This window comes from Pantherophis guttatus, chromosome 13 (genome assembly GCF_059756535.1).
Source record: "Pantherophis guttatus breed Tessera chromosome 13, ASM5975653v1, whole genome shotgun sequence".
Taxonomy (NCBI): Eukaryota; Metazoa; Chordata; class Lepidosauria; order Squamata; family Colubridae; genus Pantherophis; species Pantherophis guttatus.
Genome location: NC_142075.1, coordinates 5,514,950 through 5,533,274, shown reverse-complemented (window position 1 = coordinate 5,533,274; position 18,325 = coordinate 5,514,950). Strand labels below are relative to the sequence as shown.

The following is an 18,325-nucleotide window of genomic DNA, read 5'->3' as shown; positions in this document are numbered from 1 at the left end:
GTTTGTGGGGGCAATAAGCTGACTTTGTACAAATATACAAAAGTATGAAGGCTATTGCTTAATGCATTGTAAGGCGCCCTGAGTCTCCGGAGAAGGGCGGCATATAAATCAAATAAAAAAAAAAGTGATGATTGACTTGATCTAAGAGGCCTTATTTAGGAGCAAGCTCCTTAAAGATGAATAAGAACATTTTAAACCAGGGGTCTCCAACCTTGGCAACTTTAAGCCTGGAAGACTTCAACTCCCACAATTCCCTAGCTAACTTTGAATTCTGGGAGTTGAAGTCCTCCAAGCTTAAAGTTGCCAAGGTTGGAGACCCCTGGTTTAAACAACATTTTCAATTCAAGATCAGATACCTAACTGGAAAATAAGTCCTAATCTGTCTTTTGGAGCAAAAATTAATATAAGACTCGGTCTTATTTTCGAGGGAACATGGTATCTGTGTAAGTAGAGATGTACTCTGTGAACTGTCCTCTTCCTGCCCACCAGACATCCCAAGCTCCGTTGTCTCTTTGTCCTCTGGGTAAGCAGCCCCTCCCTCCTGAATCTCCAGACTAAATTCCAACATGGTAAATTAAAATGTTTTAATTGACTACTTTTTCTGGCGAATCAATTAAATACCAAAACTCTAGTTCTTCTGGGTTTTATTTGTTTGATTTTTGTTACAGGTCATCTTACAATTGAGCCTGAAATTTCTGTTACTATCCTGTTTCCCCGAAAATAAGAACTCCCCTGATAATAAGCCCAACTGGGCTTTTGAGCGCATGCACTAAAATAAGCCCCTCCCCCAAAATAAGCCCTCCCTGAAAATATTTAAACGCAGAGCTGGAAATCAGGTAAGACTGTAAGAGGAGCCCCATCTTGCTCCACACCCCCCAAAATAATAAGACCTCCCCGAAAATAAGGCCAAGCGCTTGTTTCAGGGTTCAAAAAAATATAAGACAGCGTCTTATTTTCGGGGAAACACAGTGAGTGAAACACTTATTAAGTGAGTTTGCCACATTTTATGACCTTTCTTGCCACAGTTGTAAAGTGAATCACCGCAGTTGTTAAATGAGTCAAATTGCTGTTAAATGAATCTGGTTTTCCCATTGGCTCTGCTTGTCAGAAGGTCGCAAATACTGTCATAAATATGAGCCAAGTGCCAAATGTCTGAATTTTGATTACATGACCATGGGGATGCTACAATGGTCGTAAGTATGAAAACTGGTCATAAGTCATTTTTTTTCAGTGCCCTTCTAACTTTGAACAGTCGCTGAATGAACCGTTGTAAATCAAGGACTACCTGTATTGTTAGAAATAATTTGTTTTGAACTCCCCATCTTGAGATAATACAAACATTTTAAATTCAGTTTGTAAAGGACGACCTGATAGTTATCCTGATAGAATTCTAGCAATCAGCAGCTATTGTTTTTAATCTATCTGAAATTGGACAATTCTTCACCAGGAGTCTGTGGAGATTCTCAGCCATCCAGGTCACGGTTGTCCCAAAGGAAACTGGACTTTCTGGTTTTTCTTTGAAGACGTTTCCCTTCTCATCCAAGAAGCTTCTTCAGCTCTGACTAGATGGTGGGGAATGGAAGGATTTATAGTCCTTGCAGACAGCTGGTCTTTTGCATCCTTTTAGAGAGTCATTGAGGCCACCTGGAGGTTTATTTGTGTCCTCAGGGTCAGCTGAGTTAGTGCAAATGGGTTAGGGGTGGGTTCTAAATTTTTTTTACTACTGGTTCTGTGGGCGTGACTTATTTTGTGGGCGTGGCTTGATGGTCATGTGACAATTATTTAGGATTTAGCAGAGGTACTGGTCTACCAGGCTTTTAACTGCTTGCAGAGCTGTATCGGTCTACCCATTTATTTTTTGCAGGCACTGGTCTAGTCATGTATTTTTGCAGGCACTGGTCTACTCATTTGTTTTCTTTTAACACTGATCAGCTGTAGGGCGGCCCTTTGAAGCCCCTGGGCAAGAGTTTAAACAGTTTTTTTTCCCTCTAGCCATCAGCTGGGACTCAGGAGGCAGCAAAAGATTGGGGATGGGGCCAAATAAAAGGTAAGAATAACGCGGGGGGTGGGGGGGTGGGCGCGGGGGGTGGGTGGGAGGGCGGAGGGGCGAGGGGGCAGAACTGGTTCAGTGATGTCATATCGTCTGCTATCAGCTACCAGCTCGGGAGAACCAGACCGAACCGGGAGGAACCCACCACTGAAATGGGTGTGGTGGAGCCTTCTTGAAACTGCTGAAAGGACTGTGTTGCAGAGCTGTGCTTTCTCCAGGATGTCTTCTGTCCTGTTTCCCTTCCCTATTGAAGACAGGCTCAGAGCTGAAGAAGCTTCTTGGATGAGAAGTGAAACATCTTCAAAGAAAAACCAGAAAGTCCAGTTGCCTCTTGCAAAAATCACCTTTGGGACAACCAGGACCTGGATGTCTGAGAATCTCTACAGACTTTTAGCTATACAATTTGGGATGAACAACCTTGGAATGGTGTGGGAGGAGGAATGGATTTCCAGAGGAAAAAATTGCAGAATACAGGAACCAGGAGCCCCACTCAGGTGACCCTGAGGACACAGACAAACCTCCAAGTGCTTCAACGACCCTCTAAAAGGATGCAAAGGACCAGCTGTCTGCAACGAATATAAATCCTTCCATTCCCCACCCTCCAAGTCAGAGCTGAGGAAGCTTCTTGGATGAGAAGCAAAACGTCTTCAAAGAAAAACCAGAAAGTCCAGTTGCCTCTTGCAAAAAGCATCTTTGGGTCTTCACCAGGAGACCTTCTACCTTCTATCTACTCTTGCTGTGAAATAGTGATCAGGAGGACTCCAGACCTGAAAATTATTTTGCCCAGCCTTCAACACAAGACCAGTGTTGGGTTGCTACCAGTTTGCCCCGGTAGAACCGGTAGTAGCAGTGGTGGGAGGCTCCGCCCACCCACCTGGACATCATCAAACACGCTCTGCGCATGTGCAGAAGTGGCGCGCGTAAGAGCGAACCGGTAGTAAAGATTAAACCCACCACTGCACAAAACCCACCTTTTCTACAATATATCATTTCTATTTTATTTAGTTATTTTTCCAAAAATCCTTCTCCTTATCCAGAGGAATGATCAAAGAGGGAGGCCGTTTTGTAAACTTGGAAGCCAATTTACATCTGAAAAAAAACCGGGCTGAAGAAATGCGATTAAAAGAGATGGCGAGAGAAATATACCATCTTAATTTCAACTTGGGAGGAAAAAAAAAAAAGTACTTTATGTTAATCCCAAATAAAATATTGAACTGCCTCCTCCTCCTCCTCCATCTCTTCCTTTTCTCATATTTTTTTCTTCAGAAAAATATGTATCATTTTGTATGCTTGCCCATTATGATAAATTGCAACACCAATTGTCTTTAATTAGAACATGAATATTTGATGGAAATCCTGCTGGCTGGATCAACATTTCAAAGGGAAAGCAGGGACGCTCAACAGATTGAAATCAAGAAAAGAGAATTTGACTTAATGAGATAATTAGCCCTGCTCCAGACTTTGAAAAATAAGCTAGATTCTTCTAAGAAATCAGACTTCATTTCCTGAAAAGAGAAAAATTAAGTGTTTGGTCTCCTACTAAATGTTTCACATCATAGCAATGTCCATTGCAAGGAGAAAAGAAAATGGACGCCTGCATTTGCTCTGGCCATAAGTATTTGATCTTGTAAGCATGATCTGTATTGAAGACATGATAGCAGGATTCCAATATCTGAGGGGCTGCCACAAAGAAGAGGGGGTCAACCTATTCTCCAAAGCAGGGCAGGACAAGAAACAATGGATGGAAACTGACCAAGGAGAGAAACAACCTGAAATTAAGGAGAAACTTCCTAACAGTGAGGACAATTAACTAATGGAATGATTTGCCTTCAGAAGTTGTGAATGCTCCAACACTGGAAGTTTTTAAGAAGAGATTCATTTGTCCAGAATGGCATAGGGTCTCCTGCTTGAGCAGAAGTTGGACTAAAAGACCTCCAAGGTCCCTTCCAACTCTGCAATTCTCTTATTCTGACCTCATAAGGTATGCCATTAAACAGAGGGCTGATTCAGGTGTCATGCTAATTTCAGGAGTGGATGACAGCCATTTCAACGCAAGGGATTTATATTTATAATTCATTTATAATTATGTTGGCTGGCAAAGGACACCACATTGCGAGGAAGACAAATTTATGGTGTTACGGGAGGGACAGAAAAATGCAGAAATATGGGTAGTCTTCAAGTTACGACCGTATAATGGCTCCTGCCCATCATGGGTCAATCTTATGACGGTTGTAAAACTCAACCCACGAAGGTCATAAAATGGGTTGGTTATGGGGCCGATTTGATTTTACAACTGGCAGTTGTAATCGTGGCTCAAAATCACTCAACCTCCTTCATGGCAGTACTAGAATTCACAGACTCCTGGTTTCTGGCCTGATACCTTAACCATTAGACCAAACTGGCCATAGTTTATTATGAGTACAAACCAGTGGTGAAATGTAAAATTTGTTACTACTGGTTCTGTGGGTGGTGATGGGGTTAATGTGACTGAGTGGGCGTGGCCAACTTTTTTTTTTACTTTTAAAACCATTTTTTCTAAAAAAAAATGCTTTTAAAAGCCTCTGACGATCCCAGCTGAGTTGCCCGATCGTCAGAGGCTTTTTTTTTTTGAAAACATTTTTTCTACAACCTCTTCAGCGGAAGAGGTTGTAGAAAAAATGCTTTTAAAAGCCTCTGATATCCCAGCTGCGCCGCACGATCATCAGGGGCTTTTTTTTTCTTTTAAAAGCATTTTTTCGACAGAAGAGGTTGTAGAAAAAATGCTTTTAAAAATAAAAAAAAGAGCCTCTGATGATCGTGTGGCTCAGCTGGGCATGGGGGCAGGGGTGGGGGCAGGGATTTTTGTTACCGGTTCTCCGAACCACCCGCCTCCATCGCTACCGGATCGAGCGATCTGGTCTGAACCGGGAGCATTTCACCCCTGGTACAAACCACCTCTCTCTTTGCACACTCTTATCCCTTCTCTGGCCCAACCACAAAAATACTGTTTGTGTTTTTCTATGCATTTGACTAAGTCTGGCTCTGTTTTTGAAAGGATGCTTAAACTGAAGTAAACTTGCTGTCAACAAGCCAACTTCAAACCATAGTTGCAAAGCCAAAGGGCAAGGCCCTTCCCCCCGATAAGCTGCAGATAACCTGAAATGGCCATTTGTATTCCCCCAGTGTCCCTGCAGAAGGCCAGGGAACAGGAGCAGAGCAAACCTAATCTCCGGTTTTCTTCTCACAGTGCTAAATCAAGGCTGAGCTTTATGTCCGAACGCGGCTACGCTCTCAGATGAACCTGGCGCAGAAAATGCTCGAGGACAGCAAGCCATCAATCATGGCCACGACTCCTGAAACCTGGAGAACGATGTTTTTTTCATATGCTGGGGATGCTGGTAACCAAAGAATTATTATATAAATCTATCCCTGATTTACTGCCGTGGATTATTGTTTGTCAACATTTTAATTAGTCTCCTTTCTACAGAAGGGCGAAGTAGAGGACACCCAAGTGATTTGACTGTATTTCCTGAAACTCTTTTGTTTATGATATACGGTACATTCCCCCACGTGTTTTTCTTCCTTTTTCTCCCATTTTATAATTTCATGTCCTACGCAGATTGTTTACAGCGTTAATTGCTAGTTTAGACAATATGGTTTGTCAATATTTATATAATAACAGAAGATGAGCTTGGTGTCGGGTTTTGCTTGGGGTTTCGTAACATTATTATGTGATTTCTTTTTTATTTGTTTCTTTAATAAAACACGCAAAAAACATTCAGAATATTCGGAACACCCCGCCGTGTTATTATGAAAAGAGCTGTAAAACAGTCACTGGGGGTTGTTTTTTTTAGAAATCTAGAAAAATGAACAGTTGGGTTCTACAATTTGTTAAGCATGGTTGGTATGCCTAGATAACAGTCTTTGCAAAAAGATCCAGCAGAGCTGAAAACAATAGGCAGGAGGGTCAACCAAGATAATGGAGGGGCTCACATTTCTAACTTGGGAAAGGCGTAGAAGAGACATGCCCAACCGGTGGCCCACAGATTGCATGCAGCCCTGGACAGCAAGTAATGCAGCCCCAGAAGATAATAAATATAAGAAAATATACATTAACTGTATTATAGGTTTATATGGGGCCAAGGCATAGAATATAGAATAATAGGGCTGGGAAGGACCTTGGAGGTCTTCTAGTCCAATGCTGAAGCAGGAAACCTTATATTTGTTGTGGTCCGCCAGCAGTCTGCGGAGCTGGCAGCGGAGTCGGACAGCGATGAGGCTGAGGAAGAACATGGGCCAGTCCTGGAGGCTGGGGAAGGCCCGGACGAAGGCTCTGCATCGGAGGCAGAGATGGGGCCAGGGCCATCGGGGAGTGATGATGTGGACTTTGGAGCCTCCAGAGGCTGACAGCAGAGGGGCAGAGAAACAGAAGGAGCCTGTTCCTAGTGCACGTATGAGAAGAGCTGCCAGAAGGCAGGAGCAGCTCAAGCAAAGAGGACGACTCAGGAGTAAGGCCAAGAGATGATTGGCCCCTCCCATAAGGCTTAAAAGACCAGCAACGGCTCTTGGCCTCTTTACCGGAAAACAACCGTTGAGAGATTTGCTTTGTGTTTGGATGTATTTCTTTCTTGTCAGCGACTTCTGTTCCTGAACTGTTGCCAAGAAAAGCTTTTGGCAGTTTGCCTAATTATCTCAAGGTCAGAGATAAACTGAAGGTGTTTTGAGAACTTTGCTTTCATTTAATTAGGAATGAGTTAATTCTCAGCTGTTTTAATAAAATCGGTTTGTTTTTTGGAACTGTTTTGCATTTAATATTAACTACGTGGGCCTGGGTCACAACAATATTATTCTGGACAAATGGTTGTCCGGGCTCTTCTTAAAAACCTCCAGTGATGGTGCACCTATAATTTCTAAAGGCAAGCTGTTCCACTGGTTAATTGTTCTCCCTGACAGGAAATTTCTCCTTAATTCTAGACTGGATCTCTCTTTGATAAGTTTCCATTCATTACTTCTTGTTTTGCCTTCAGGTGCTTTGGAAAATAAGTTGATCCCTTCTCCTTTGTGACAGCCCCTCAAATATTGGAACACTGCTCTCATGTCACCCCAGTCCTTCTCTTTGTTAGACTAGACATACCCAGTTCTATTCTATTTTAAATTTTTGTATTTATGTGTTTTATTCTGTGGCTGTTCACCGCCCTGAGTCCTTCGGGAGTAGGGCGGTATATAAATCCAATAAACAAACAAAACAAACAAACAAAACAGTTTCTGCAACTGTTCGTTGTATGCTTTAGCCTCTAAATCGCTTATCATCTTTATTGCTCTTCTTTGCACTTTTTCTTGACTGACTTATTGAGTGAAGATAATTCTTCTTCATTCAATGAGGCCCAGACAAATCAAAAGGCTGGATAAAAAGGCAAGACAAGAAACAATGGACGGAAGCTAATCACGGAGGGAAGCAACCTGGAATTAAGGAGAAATTTCCTGATAGAACAATTAACCAGTGGACACCTTGCCTTCAAAAGTTATGGATGCTTCACCCTTGGAGGTTTTTAAGAAGGGACTGGACAGCCATTTGCCTGAAATGGTGTAGGGTCTCCTGCTTGAGCAGGGGGTTCGACTAGAAGACCTCTAAGGTCCCTTTCAGGTCTATTCTGACTACCATGATGTGGAATATTTGAGTCTCTTTACCTTGGAAAAAGAGAGGCGGAAGTGACATAATCAGACACAGGATGCAAATATTCGGTGGGGATCCATGTACCAAAAATTTTAATGACATGGACTTGAAGAAGATACATGACAAATTCCTTCCTGCCTTCCAAAACAGAGTACCATATTTTCCGGTGTATAAAACGACTGGGTGTATAAGACGACACCTGACTTTTCCTGTTAAAATATAGGGTTTGGCCTATACTCACCGTATAAGACTACCCCTCTTCCAACACACACCAAATGAAAATTAAAAAACATCAACTGGCTCACCCAGAATGTAAAAGCAGCTGTGCTAGACCCAAAATGGCCCCTGCAACAAGCAGGAACCTCACACAGCCACAAAAAGCCCAAAAAAGCAACTTTCACACTTTACACACACACAACACAACACAACTGGCTCACCCACAATGTAAAAGCAGCTGTGCTAGACCCAAAATGGCCCCTGCAACAAGCAGGAACCTCACACAGCCACAAAAAGCCCAAAAACCCAACTTTCACACTTCACACACACAAAATTCCACATACAGCTTTGTGAGATTTTGTGTGTTTGTGTAGTTAGAGTGAAACACTACAGAAACACATTAAATCTCAGAAAGCTGCACAAATATTATTTTATTTTATTTTTATTTTTATATGATAGCTAAATTTAAAACTTCCTAAACTTTAAATGGCTAGGTCTAAAAAAGAACAACTAAAAAAAACCCCCAATTAACTATTTTTTTTAAAGCTCCCAAAGGGGAAAAAAACTTACCCAATAGAACAGGGGTCTCCAACCTTGGCAACTTTAAGACTTGTAGGCTTCAACTCCCAGAATTCCTCAGCCAGCTTTGTTTTGCTGGCTGAGGAATTCTGGGAGTTGAAGTCCACAACTCCCTGCCTGCTTGATAGCAGGCAGGGAATTGCTTGCTGATGGAATGGATTCAGGCAAGCGAAGCAAGGCAAGTGTTGCGACTAGCAGCTGAGGTAAGCAAGCTGGAGGGGGAAAACTTTTTTCCTTCTCCATGGCTCTGGCGATCCCAGCTGCGTTGCCTGATTAGCAGATTGTCAGGGCTTGGATCGCCAGAGCCATTTAAGGCTCGTCAGAGCCTTTTGGGCTGGTCTGCCTGGTTACAGGAGAACGACACCCGGCGTATAAGACGACCCCCGACTTTTGAGAAGATGTTCATGTGTTAAAAAGTCATCTTATACGCCGGAAAATACAGTATTTTTTCATCTAGGGGATAAGTTTATTATGGTTTGATCTGACTATGTGCCATTAATTTGTGATTGACTCTCAGCAACAATTGATTGATTCATTCAATCAATCATTTTCTATAGCCACCCATCTCAATCAAGAGATACTGGATGGCTTACAGTTCTAAACCTATAAAAGCAATTAAAACAATAAAGAAGCATTTAAAACAACATAAACGTTCTCAAAACAAATATATACATATATGGAGAGATCTTCTGCTGAATGGACTTGGTATGTGACTCAGGGGAATTGGGATATCTTAATTAAAAGTATATCTATGCTGTTTTGGAAAAATACATACTTTTAGCTATGGTGAATTTGTCCAAACCTTGGAAATGACTGAGGCAAGTACTTATATAAATAGGTAAAATTATTAATGAAAAAAAAAAAGATGCCAGCAGGCAGCAGCAAAAATGGTGACATCTGAAAACTGGAAGTATAATCTATCCTTTGATTCATGGGACAGTCTAACTCTTTTTTTTTTTTTCATTTTGTCTTCAGGCAAGATTAAAATCTTTCATTAACCAAATTAACGACATCAAAGAATCCTCTGCTTGGCATAGTCTGATATAAAAAGAGCTGGGTTGCTTATAAGAAATTTAGAGTTGTTGACTGGTAATAACTGTAATATATAAATAAGGTATTGATGTTGTTAAATAATGGGTATTTCTGGGCACATCCTTTACAGCAGGGGTCTCCAGCCTTGGCAACTTTAAGACCCGTGGACTGCAACTCCCAGAATTCCTCAGCCAGCTTTGCTGGCTGAGGAATTCTGGGAGTTGCAGTCCACGGGTCTTAAAGTTGCCAAGGTTGGAGACCCCTGCTTTACAGCATGTCTAAAGGCTGAATCATGGCAACTGGACCAAATTTTGTTCATCTGAGACGTTTCATTGCACATCTATGCAAATTCATCAGTCAGAGCAAAATCAGATAGGCAGATAGGCATCAGATAATTGTTGGAATGTACCTGTGAGAAAAATAGGAATTATTCCTGTAAAAGCATAACCTGAGTTACGCCATTTTGAAATCATGTTAAGGTTTTGTTTTACCTTGTATAACCTGATTATATAATTTAGCTGACATTTAAGAACATGAGAAAGGAAATGTGTAATTCCTGTTTTTGAGAAGATGTTTGTTTTGCAGGAAATACGTTCCTGGGTTAACTTGCCCTTATTAATTAAAGGAAGTACGCAATTGATGTTTTTGAGGGGTATTTCTGTTGGGAATTGGGGAATTTCCAGGGTGGAATTATGTACTGCATATGTTATATAAGATGTTATGTAAGATCTGGAACTGATTCCCAAGGTACTTTATTGACGTGTATTCTGAATGTCCTGAAGACTATAAAAACTTGTGTAAATTGTTTTATTTCCGTCTTTCTCTACTTTAGAGAGAAAGTCCCTTTGCAAAGAATAAACTCTGTTACAGGATTATTTCGGTCTTTGTCTCTTTAAAACGATAATGGGATTTACCTGTCGACCACAATTGGCGCCCGAACAGGGACTGAAAACATTCTGTCTGGAAGGGATTTCCCTGCGTGCGCACATAACACTGATTTCAGTGAGATGGGGTTATTTCCTTTCCAGCCGGAATTGCTTTTCTATGAACCTTGAGGCAGAGACCTGAATGCCTGGACAGAGAGGAACGTTCCTGAAGACTTCGGTGCACCAGGAGTGAGTATATGTTTTCTTTTTGGTGGTTTGGATTTGTGTATGTTTGTGTGTGTGGCCTGTATGATTTGTGTGTATAATTAGTGTAATACAGGTTGGGGAAAGTATGGGGACTTTACTAGGGAAAAGTGCTGCTGAGACTGAAATATCCTCCATCCCCCATATCTCCATTAGTGGTTAGAGGATTGGTTGGAAGCTCGTACAAAGGTATTAGATAAGGTGACTATGATTAATTATTGTAAGGAGGTTTGGCTGACGTTTGTGTTGATACAGCCTAATTATAGGTGGAGTAAGTTTGGGGAGTCAGACCCATATTGGATCAATGCTTTGAAGAAAGTTTTGGTGAAAGAAGAAGTTGAAAGTTCAATTATTATATGTTGAACCTCAGTTCCATGTTCAGTAGTTTAACTCCTCTTCCCCGAGAAGTTCTAGAGTTTTGTATGGGAAGGAAGAAGAAGAGGAAGGTTGGGATCCTTTAGCTTATGCTACATGCCCACCTCCCACTCCTTCGTATAATCCAAGTTGTGGGTGAAATTGATGTTGTTGCTGGGAGCCGAAAGGAAGAGACTTTAGCAGGGCAGTAATATAGGCAGTTGGAAAAGGAGTTGGGTGAATTGTTAGTAACTGTGAAACAGAATCCATCCACTTCTCCTCATGTTACATGTTCACAAACTAAAGGAATGTTTCCTTTAAGAGGAATGCTGAATGGTATTGCGGCTTTTGTGAATGAGTCTTTGACATCTTCTGATCTGGAAGATTATAAAAGAAATATGCCGTCTTTTTTAGCGGATCTGATTAAGTTGTCTGAGTCATTGGATTTGTTCTTGAGACCCAATCTGTATACTTTTGCAGAGTTACAGTGTATATTGGGTTGTTTGTTCTCCCCTGGGGAGAGGTCACAAATTTGAAAGGCAGCTATGGTTTTTTTTGGATTAAACCCAAGTGGGGGCTGTTCAGCCCGTTGCTGCAGATGTTAAGTCTCCATTAGTTGATCCTGGTTGGGATAATAATAATTTAGCTGATCGGGAACAAATGGAGGGAGTTAAGACAGCTGTACCTCAAGGAAGAAACAAAAGTTTTTGAGGTGGAACAGTTGTGGGAAGAAACACCGTCTGTGTTTCTGGAAAATATTAAGGACAATTTGAATAAGCACACTGGTCTTTCTCCTGAAACGCCGGCTTATGAGTCCTTAATGAAAATGAAATTTGTGACAAAATCATGGCCAGACATACAGAAGCTACTACTGATATTGCTGCTCTGTTGAAAGAAGCTTAAAAGGTCTATGTGAATAGGGATGAGGCCAAGACTAGAAGAGGAAAAGGTTTTGTGAAACTTTGGTTGCAATGTGGCGACAGTGTCCTGGAATTGGGAGAGGATTACACCAGTGGAAAAAAGTCTAGTGTTGGTGGATTGGAAAGCAAAAAGTGTATTATACGTTTGGATGTGATATTTGTTCTAGAAGTAGGTCTTAATCTGCTTGGGAGAGATGCATTGTCTCTTCTGGGATGTGAGCTTGGTATACAGATCTTTATTGTTCTTGGATGAGGCAGAAAACTCTGTAGGAATGTAGTAAGGAAGGTTTATTGTTCTTCTTACCTGAGGTTGAATGCGAATATTTTGTCTTTGATTAATGTGATGTGATGGTGATATGTGTGTGCTGGCTAATTAAGTGACCTTCTTGGCTTAAGTCTGGAGCTGTGGAGGACAGGTGTGGTTAGGGCCCAAAATCAAGTTTTTGATTAAAAACCGCATCCTGAAGTTTTCCACTGCTTGAGGAATGGGCTACAAGATGTCAAGGGTAAAACTGAAATGGGTATCTGAAGGGATGGAACCTTTCCAGGTTTTATTCCAGGTTTGCAAATGTTGTTAAATGGTATGTGTGTGTAATGAGAGTTGTTTAGGCAATAGAGCTCATTGTCTTGTTGAAATAATAATAATGAGAATGAGAGTAAAGCTCCCTGAAGTATTTGTATTGGTAGGGAAAAGGCATGTGTGCGTTGGAATACACTAAAAGGTCTGATTGCAGAATAAATATGAGTGTATGTGGTAAGCCCTTAAATGGGGGTGGTAAAGTGATCCTGATATTTGTGAATGCCTGTGCATTGAACCCCTGAGAAATTTCCTTTTGTATATTGAAATAGTGAGTGGCAAGAGTTTGTTGTTGTAGTTGTTGTTATGTTGTAATAGCAAGTGTGTGAATGAGCAAGTGAGAGATGAGAGAGATCCTATGGAGAAGTAGGATTAGGTAGCGATATTTGTGATGTTAATTAGAGACAGGAGTAATATTTTTCTTCTCTATATTTCCCCCGTCTTTTTGTTCTGAATAAGAGAAGTGAGAAAGGGGGGAGGGAAGGTGCGGTTTGTTTTCCCTTTTACACATTTTTTTTTCCTTTGTTGAGTTTGTCTGAGAGAAAGGAGGGGCGAATGGGTGATTTGATCCTGCATTGTTTCTGACTGCATTGGCAGCTATGCAGATGTATTTCCTGTTCTGCTTTAGAGAAGTGACATTGAAAGTTTGAAAAGTTTTTGGGAGTAGAGACCCGGAGTACCTCTATTAGGTGATTTTCTTTTGCTTTTTGAAGTTTTTTATTACCCTCTTTTATGTTTTTGTGTCTGTGTATTTTGAATGATTTTGAATGCTGAGAAGGAGATTTCTAGATACTAGATACTGGATAGTCTGGGGAATAGTTGACTATGTTATTTTAGCTTAGTGTTGTCTAGGTAAAGGATGTTTCCTTGAGGGAAGAATTACTGGTAGAAGGTAAAGATGACTTTTGGTCTGGTTAGCTAGGAAGTTACTTGTAAGTTTGTCTGTATAGACTTGTGAATTTAGATTAAGCTTTGCATTTCTTTGAAGCTTGTGGAAATAGTTTAGCTAATTTTTGATAGAAGTGTGGTGTGATTCCTCTGAAGTGGGGAGAGTTGAGTATTTATTGAGACTCTATTGATTTATTGATAGCTAAGTTGTTTGGAAGAAAGGTTGAAGGTTGAAGGTTGAAGGTTGAAGAGTTGAAGAAAGTAAAATATAGTGTTGCTCCAGTGTTATGTTTGCCTGGTTTAAGGAAAAATTTCCACTTGTATGCAGTAGTGGAAGATGGTATAGCCAAAGGAATGTTGGTTTGCATGTGAACTGGGAACTAAAAAGGTGGTGCACAAATGCTAGGTTTTTAAAATTGTCTCAAGAGAGTTTGGTTCTCTTGACCAATAGGAGAGAGAGATGGGAAGATGTGGAATGAAATTGTGTGGTTATGAATAAATGAATTGAGAATGGGATGAGACTGGATGAGATGCAGTTGTGAATGGAGACACTATTGAGATATTGGAAGGTGGAAAGTTACCGTTTGAATGGTCAGTGCAGATTTGTGAGGTTTTTGCTTTATTGTAAGCATTGCACATATTAATTAATGAGGTAGGGAATATTTATGCTGATTTAAACTATGCTTATGGTATCTTACATACTTTTGGAAAAATCTGGATTGAAAGGGGGTTGATATTTAGTGAAAGGAATTGCGATAGGTGGAAATTATCACAGCTGTTTTAAAGGCAGCTGAGGATCCTTCTAAACTTGATATTATATAAATAGTGGATGAAGGGGTGTGTAAGTGAATGGGAAATGGATTACTAAAATGGAGTGAGAATTTTTACTAAAGTTGTGATGTGGAATGTGATTGAATGAGTGCATGAGGGAACCTATTGGGGAACGCAAGCACTTATTGATTTTATTAAATGTATATGCATATATGTGTATAGGGGTGTGTATACAATAGTTATACAAATGGTACGGAAATGAATACATTGTGTATGTAAAAAATATGTAGAGATTTGACCATTTGGCCTTTTCAATGAATCTAAGTAGATTACATTGAAATGCTGGTGGTGTGACCATTGATATATGTAATAATAATAGTGGATTATTTTATTGGATAGGTTGAAGTCTTTCTTTGTGTAAAGATAGGTGCTCAGAAGATTGTTAAATCATATTAGAGCGAATAATACCCAAATATAGTGATAGGGGTATACATTTCATTGTCCAAGGTGATGAAGGTTATGGAACAATTAGGAATTGATTGGCAATTACATTTATTGTTTAAAAATTAATGTTAGAGTTTCAACTACTTTGAATGAAGTGTTTGCCTTTAGCTCTATTAAGAATAGGAACTAGTCCTAGGAAAGATCTGGGGATATCTATGTATGAAATGATGTTTGGATTGCCATATGTGGGGAAAGTTGAGATGCCTAGGATAGAATTGAAGGATGTTTTTTCTGAAAAAATATATATACAGGGACTGTCCCAGTGTTTTTCTCATTTAAGGTAAAAAGGACAGAATCTACCTCTTGATTTCCAAGCACATGAATACAAAAGTGGAGACTGGGTCCGATAAAAGCCATTACTGAGAAGAAGTTGCAGCTGGTGTGGAAAGGACCGTTCCAAGTTTTGCTGACTACTGAATCGGCTGTAAGGACTAAGGAACAAATTTGGGTATGCTATTCCAGAGTCAAGGGATTGGTGGCTTTGCCTTATGGAAGGACAGTTGCTATGGAACCTGCAAACCCTCTTAAATTGACTTTTTGATGACAAACCTTTAGACGATTGATGACCAATGGATGGAAGAAGAGTTTTATGAAGAGATTTGTATTTGGCTAGGAGTGGTAATAATTCTTGTTGTGTTTTTGATTGTATTGAGGAAAGATATTATTGATTGGTGTAAATCTATGTTTTGATATCCAGTGGATGTAAGTTCTCCTTGATTGATTGATGTTGGGGGAGCTAGTTCACTAGGAATAATGGGGTTTTTTGTGGTAATGTTTGTTATTCTACAGGTGTGGATAGGAATGGGGATTTTGGCTGTGTTGCATAGTTACCCTATAACATGGTAGCAGCTATGTTTCCATACTGAATTCGAGCACCGTTATTCTTTTATAGAAACACCACTAACTCTAATAGACACCACTGAGGAAGTCATCTTTTGAAGATGGTGTGTGCCAAGTGCAAACGTACATATGAGATAGTTCCTCAATACATTGGCCTTACAAATAGGATGGAATTTTTATATAAGCAATGTACTGAGCTATTTGGTAATTATATACCTTCATACAAGAAGTTTTGGATTTTGGAGGAAGGGTTACATTTTCTATGTCTAAGGATACAAGTTCCCTCCAAGTTAATGTTTTTATGTGGTAACATGGTATTGACCAAATTACCTATTGTATGGAGAGGAGTTTCTATACTGTTACAGGATATTCTTAGTTTACAGAAATAAAAGATAATGAAGAGGAGAATTGGGGATTGTGAGAAAAATAGGAATTATTCCTGTAAAAGCATAACCTGAGTTACGCCATTTTGAAATCATGTTAAGGTTTTGTTTTACCTTGTATAACCTGATTATATAATTTAGCTGACATTTAAGAACATGAGAAAGGAAATGTGTAATTCCTGTTTTTGAGAAGATGTTTGTTTTGCAGGAAATACGTTCCTGGGTTAACTTGCCCTTATTAATTAAAGGAAGTACGCAATTGATGTTTTTGAGGGGTATTTCTGTTGGGAATTGGGGAATTTCCAGGGTGGAATTATGTACTGCATATGTTATATAAGATGTTATGTAAGATTTGGAACTGATTCCCAAGGTACTTTATTGACGTGTATTCTGAATGTCCTGAAGACTATAAAAACTTGTGTAAATTGTTTTATTTCCGTCTTTCTCTACTTTAGAGAGAAAGTCCCTTTGCAAAGAATAAACTCTGTTACAGGATTATTTCGGTCTTTGTCTCTTTAAAACGATAATGGGATTTACCTGTCGACCACAGTACCGATTCTTGCCACACCAACTGCAGGGATTTCTCCCCAAATTGGCTTGCAATATGTCAATCAAGTTTCAATCGTCCGGGTCAAAGGCGTCTAAAATTGAATCTTGACTCTCTGACTGCCTGCCTAATTATTTTTTGCTCTGATTGATGAAGTCGCTTGGATGAGCAATGTAACATCTCAGATTAAGGAAGTTTGGACGGGTTGCCTCGATTCAACCTTCAGATACCTTTGGCCTGGATGTCTATGGAAATTCTCAGTCATCCAGGTCAGAGTTGTTCCAAAGGAGCTTTTTCAAGAGGCCATTGGACTTTCTGGTTGAAGAAGCTCCTTGAATGAGAAGCGAAACGTCATCAAAGAAAAACCAGAAGGTCCAGTGGCCTCTTGAAAAAGCACCTTTGGGACAGTTTGGACTGGATGATTGACTCTTCATTGACATATTCTCTACAGCAATGAACCACGGTGATGTCATCAATATCTGGCACATAGAAGTAGTGGCATTTGTGAGATGTGTGCAGTGGTGAGTTTCAAAATTTTTTACTACCGGTTCTGTGGGCGTGGCATGGCTTGGTGGGTGCTTGGTGGGCATGGCAGGGGAAAGATACTGTAAAATCTCCATTTCCTCCTGATCAGCTGGGACTTGGGAGGCAGAGAATAGATGGGGGCAGGGCCAGTCAGAATTTTTACTACCGGTTCTCCGAACTACTCAAAATTTCTGCTACCAGTTCTCCAGAACTGGTCAGAACCTGCTGAAACCCACCTCTGAATCAGGGGTGAGATGCTCCCGGTTCGGAGCGATGGAGGCGGGTGGTTCGGAGAACCGGTAGCAAAAATCCCTGCCCCCCCCCCCATGCCCAGCTGAGCCGCACAATCATCAGAGGCTTTTTTTTTTACTTTTAAAAGCATTTTTTCTACAACCTCTTCAGCCGAAAAAATGCTTTTAAAAGTAAAAAAAAAAAGCTTCTGATGATCGCGCGGCTCAGCTGGGATCATCAAAGGCTTTTAAAAGAAAAAAACCCTTTTTTTTCTTTTAAATGCCTCTGACGATCCAAGCTGAGTTGCCTGATCGGCAGAGACTTTTTTTTCTTTTAAATGCCTCTAACGATCAGGCAACTCAGCTTGGATCATCAGAGGCATTTAAAAGAAAAAAAGGGTTGCTTGATCGGCAGAGTTACCTGATCGTCAGAGGCATTTAAAAGAAAAAAAGTCTCTGTCGATCAGGCAACTCAGCTGGGATCGTCAGAGCCTTTTGAAAACATTTTTTTATAACCTCTTCGCCGAAGAGGCTGTAGAAAAAATGGTTTAAAAAAAAAAAAATGGCCATGCCCACCCAGTCACATTACCCCCCCCCCAAGCCACGTCCACAGAACCGGTAGTAACAAATTTTATATTTCACCACTGCTCTGAATGTGTGTACGGGCATCCCTTGTTGACCCCTGGTGACACCCTAAAAAATCTCAGCAGTTTTCTTGGTGAGGTTTTTCAGAAGCAGTTTGCCATTGCCTGCTTTCTAGGGCTGAGAGAGAGTGACTGGCCCATGGTTACCCAACTGTTCTGTTTGGGCAACCCCTCAAATATTGGAAGACTGTTATCATGTCACCCCTAGTCCTTCCCTTTGTTAGACTGGACATATCTAGTTCCTGCAACCATTCATCGTATGTTTTAGTCTCCAGTCCCCTAATCATCCTGGTTGTTCTTCTCTGCACTTTTTCTAGAGTCTCAACATCTTTTTTGTATTGTGGCGAATTACAAACTCAAAGATTGTGTTAGATATTTTTTAAAAAAAACCTTGCTTCCAGTTGGCCTTAGAGCAGGGTTTCTCAACCTTGGAAGCTTGAAGATGGGTGGACTTCAACTCCCAGAATCCCCCAGCCAGCGCT

General features: G+C 40.5%; 1 protein-coding gene and 1 long non-coding RNA gene across 5 annotated transcripts in view; one reads left to right on the top strand and one right to left on the bottom strand.

Moving 5' to 3' along the window:
- The window catches only part of MEGF11 (multiple EGF like domains 11), a 726,402-nt gene that overhangs the window by 79,444 nt on the left and 628,633 nt on the right, over nucleotides 1-18,325 (bottom strand). The gene's annotated exons all lie outside the window — the stretch shown is intronic.
- On the top strand, nucleotides 10,523-16,395 carry LOC148112144 (uncharacterized). The gene is made up of 2 exons (XR_015729727.1): nucleotides 10,523-10,645; nucleotides 14,955-16,395. It is a non-coding gene; the product is annotated as an uncharacterized LOC148112144 (long non-coding RNA).